The sequence below is a fragment of the Brachyistius frenatus genome, unplaced genomic scaffold, assembly GCF_029030835.1.
Source record: "Brachyistius frenatus isolate BFR_SWC_R1_liver_20210118 unplaced genomic scaffold, ASM2903083v1 Contig_1, whole genome shotgun sequence".
NCBI lineage: Eukaryota > Metazoa > Chordata > Actinopteri > Embiotocidae > Brachyistius > Brachyistius frenatus.
Window position 1 is genome coordinate 6,209,043 of NW_027210600.1, and position 5,183 is coordinate 6,214,225.

A 5,183-nucleotide genomic window follows, 5' to 3' on the forward strand; every position below is an offset into this window, starting at 1 on the left:
ACAGGAATCATCTTTTATCACGTGCTGAACCCCACGTGTCTAACCGGTGGCCCTCCTGAGCAAAACGTCTTGCACATGCTCCGTGATCACTTTGTACTGGAGACATGGTGCCCAGGTGTAGACCGGTCTATGGTCCAGGTTAGCTGTTAGTAACAAGCCTCACAGTCCTCTCAGTATTCATTGGTGTCAGCCTGCTCTTCTTCTGCACCTCTATGTTGCTCATTACGTCATTGGGAGTAGCAGCGTTGTCTGTCTCCGTTGGACCTCGCGGTTGTTTCGGCAAACATACGTTTGTCGCGCTATTTTCCACCGCCTGATATCGCGACCCCTCACCCCAGACTCCTGACACTCTCGCGAGACTTACCACTCACGTCGTACTTGCTGTGTTAATAAAAAATAATTATTTTACAAAACGATCTATAGAATTATCACTATATACATGTTTTGTATATGGCATATGTACTTTTAGTTTTCATCTTGCTTTACTAATGTTTGTGGCAAATTTGGTTGTAATTTCTATTGTCAGCATTATCACACTCAGTGAACGTCTTAACTCGGAACCACTAAGAAAGCAGAGCTTGCAATCTGGTTTACTTTTTTATTGTTGGCCATAGTAAGATATCTCCAAACTGCTGATATCAGCCAATATCAGGTAAACATAATGTTGTCATACACTTTATCTTTGACAATAAAAGCCTTCTACTGTTTTGGGCTCCGTTCATGCCAACAGCTAGATTTTTTTTTTTTTTTTACTGATATTTAGTATTGAAGGGGATGTGTACACTATGCCCCCACCCCACAAACATGGACACAAACCCCTGTCTATATATCCACACCACTCTGCCACTGTAGTGTGAAGCTGCCCCGCTGAAGCTTTCGGGTCATACAGCACATGTGAGCTCCTCTGCAGTGAAAATTAAAAAAAAGAATTTAAAAAATACTGGGTCCTGTGTTATAGCGGAACAGTACACACATTGCAGCCTCCAGACATCCAATCCTCCAGGACGAGCAGACAGATGTAACAACAGACTGACAGACAGAGTGGTGCCAGGATAAAACCCCGCCCTCTCTGGCACGACAGGGAGAACAGGATTGTCAAGTCACACTCCATGTGCCGAGCGGGATAACTGTCTTATATGGCAACCGGACAACCTGGAGATCTGCACATGGAGCCAGAGCAAATTGATGCATCCAAACATACAAAGTGTGATTCATATTTTGCGCTGCACCTGGAGGTCATTCAGAAGGTGGAAAACAGACATCGGGATTGACGTACACCCATTATTCTGGCTCGGCTGAAGCTCATAGCGTGTCTGTTCGACACGGCCGTCAGACAATGCTGGATACTGTATTTATAATATTTGTTGTTTAAAGGTCAAGTGTGTTGGATTTAGGGGGATCACTTGGCAAAATAATATTCATAATTATGTTTTCAATGTGTTTTCATGACCTTAGAATGAGCCCCTTGCATCTGCATAGGAAGCGGGTCCTCTTTCACGAAGCCCACTATGTTGCACTGACATGTTTCTACAGTAGCACAGAAGGGACAAACCAAACAGAGGCTCCAGGGAGGGTCTTTTACATTTTTTTTTAAGTTTGCGGCCTCTATAGATTCTCCTACACACTTGGGAGGGGAGTGTGAGGTGAGGTGAGGGGTGTTCAGTTGGTTACAATCTACAGCCTCACCGCTGGATGCCACATAATCCCACACACTGCTCTTATAAATCAATTCTTATATTGTTTCTCTATCGGGGCTGTACTTGATACTCTGTCGTCACTCAGACTTAGATTTAATCATCTAACCTTCTGGCTGAATTTAAAGTCAGGAAATAGTTCAATTTATAGCTGTCGTTCCCAATTTCAGGTGGTGAAAACAGAAGTGTTAGTCAGTCTGTTACAGTACATAATCAACCCTAGACAGATCCCATCCTCAGACAACTGTCTAACGCGCAGTTAGCCCAGTCGAGCATCCACAGCCTGCCACACTTTGGCACTGCCCATCCTTTACCAGTGTGCAGCTCACAAGTTTATTTTGCCCAACTGGTCACACCACCACGCAAATCTGTAATGCCAGTTCCTGTTAAGAGTTTGCAGTGGTGACAAATGATGTGTATTTACTTAGTCATATTGAGGAAACTGTTCTGAAGCCCTGCATCGGTTCCTAACATGATGCAACCTTTTAAACTGCTGCAGGCCACTTGAGAAAAGAAGGCACATATTAATTGGCTGTAATTTGTTTTCTCCTAAGAAGCTGTGGGTGTTTTTATTTGTATCCCGAGGGCAAATTTATGTTTGTCTAGTTAAAAGCTTTTAATTTCACTGTTTTCATAAAAATCTATTGATACGCATTAGAAATATCCTTCCAAATAACACAATTAAAAAGGCTTTGATAGAAAAAAGCTGCAATCCATTATAGTGCCGTGATATTGAAATGACCTTTTAACTTCGTTCCTTTGCTCTGACAGACTTCTGACTCAGCTTGGACTAAATAAAAACCTCCTAACTCCACCAGTGATGACACCACCGTGATTTTATGACCTTGTAAATCCCATTTATAAAAAGACAAACAAACATAATTTTTATAAAAATCTGATGATAAAACATTCATTTACCATTCATTTTCCTATTCCAAATTTACATCTAGGCAGCCCATTGATATTAAAACCCTAATGTTGTGTTTCTGTTAATGGGTTCACAGCAAAAAACAAATACAGTCCAAACATATAATGTTCCTTTGGCTGCCTGTGAGGAAACAGTGATGGCATGTTAGCCTTTAAATCAGCCAAGTTAGCTGACCTTTAGGGCTGTGCAACAGATACATACAACCACTTAGCATTAAGTGTTGTGAGTTGGTCTGTTTCAATTTTTGTATTCTTTGTTTTCAGTCTGTTGCTATTTTTGAGGGTTTTTTTTTTTTTTCAGTTACACAAGAAAACTGTGTTGCTTCTTTTCAGCCTAAAGCCTCTCTGTAGGGAGGAATGGATGGAAATCAGACTGAAAATCCAACGTCACACGGAGGCAGTGCCCACATGAGAGTCAGGAAATGGGGCTTTATGAAGGAAAAAAGCAGAACTAGCAAAACTCACATTGGAGAAAAGCTGCTTATCTTTTTTTTTTTTTTTTTCTGCCTCACTCGTATTTCAAACTGATGCTCCTGGTTCCCATGGTAGTGTTGTGTTTGCATGAGCACCTGACTCACGGCAGCTCTCTGGGCTGTGGGGGTGTTATCAGCAAGCCAAGCCAGATGCCCTCTCCCTAGGTAGCCAGCTACATACTGTACCTCTTCTACCGCTTCCCACACAAACTGTCCACTGGCCTCCTTACACAGACACATTGTGTGTCTTCATATTTTTTTAAACAATGCTGAAGAAGAAGGGGAAGCTTCTTGTTATGTTATTGCCAGATCATTGTGTACCTGATATCATCAGGTCAGTGATTCAAGGAAGAAAACTCGCACCAATAATGGATCCTCTGCTTTTTTCTGCCACATAAATTGAAAGTCTTCCAGCTTCTGCAACACTAACCAGCATATAAAAAGGAAATTATTGTTTTTATTCAAATTTATGCATTTTCATTTTTTGAACTATTATGAAATGATTTAAAAAAAATTAAAAAAAACTTGTATTAGATACACTATTGCCCTGTTAGTGTGCAGCGTGACTACAATTCCCCTGTGATCTTTCAGAGAATCATGACTTCTAAATAGAAAATATCTACTTTAAAGGAAGCTGTTACACTGGCAGGCTGAGAGTGCTGTGCAGAGAGCAGATGGTGTAATGAGATATATTGTGATAACAATCACTCAGTCAGAGCCTCTGCCTGCATGAGACTGTGCTCACACAGTAGCACAGCAATCATCATGGACCATGTATTTTTCTATGTATCGTAAATTTCAAAGCCGGTGCATCTGGGGTCATAGTGTACTGGAGGTCTGCCTGAGAGTTCAAAGCTATGCATTTCAAATGAATCTTATTGTATAGTGCAGCTTTGGGCTCATTAGGTCATACATGGGCTTGTAGGGCTCAGTTGGTACAGCACAGTGTAATATGAATCCGCTGTACCATAGGATGCGGTGGTCAACAGCACTGTGCATTACACCGCTATGGCATACTCAAGCACACTGTGGACTTAGGGGTTCAAAGGTCTGCTTACAGTACAATAGATGCTCCTGAAAAGTCTGACCTGATTTACAGTTGTCATATAAACAGCCCGCAGACTCAAACAAACCCTGTTCAATTATGTAACTCCCTTTTGTGTAAGGGAAGGGATGTGATGGGGCTCTTTCTTCAGCACTTCCTGTGTTGCTGAGAAAACGAACGCATATTAACGTTCCAAATAATTTCATAAAACCAACGAGGTGTGTTTTCTGAAGTGACACATGGAAAAGTTTTGAGACGAGTCAAGCACATGGGCATGTACTGTAGGAGTGCAGTCATGAGAATAGTAATGAATGTGAAAATACTGCTTGTGTGCTTTTTTTTTTTTTTACCCTGGTGGAAACAATATGAACAATATGCAGGTAAAACACACAGATTTAGGCAGAACAGAACATACAACTGAGCAGTACAACAGCAGAATAAGCCTGTGGTAGTAAACACATCCCTGGTTAGTGATGTGGTGAACTCAGCTAGAGTACTGACACAGCACATCATACGTGTACTTCAAACATACCTTACAGTCTAACCTTGAGAACGTCTACATCGCTATTCAAAAGACACAATGTGGCACTCAAGTGTGACATCAGTAACAAAGCACATGTCCATCAGAGTATCAGAAATGTGGAATAATAAGTAGGCTGTGTTGTGGCTGTATTACAGCATTGATTGAAACCACAATAAATGTCTCCTGTTACAATGACCTCAGTTGACAAGCTGGCCCCTGTCACAGCTGATGAAGGACCACCATGTGAGTGAGCATAGTTTATAAATGCCAGGGGCCCGATAGCATTCATGTCAACACTAATAGAGGGGCATGTGTACACAGAGTAAAAACCATCATTAACATCTGTCACTAGCAGCAAATGTATATTAATCATTCTCATTTCTTTGCATTGTGCAATTATCTGGTCTTCCAGATGGTCATACTGCACGTGTTCCTGTGCAAATGTGCTATAGTGCTACGCTTACTATTGCCCCAGGCACTTTAAGAGGGGCTGCTGCACCATGTGCAGTGCAGTAACTACT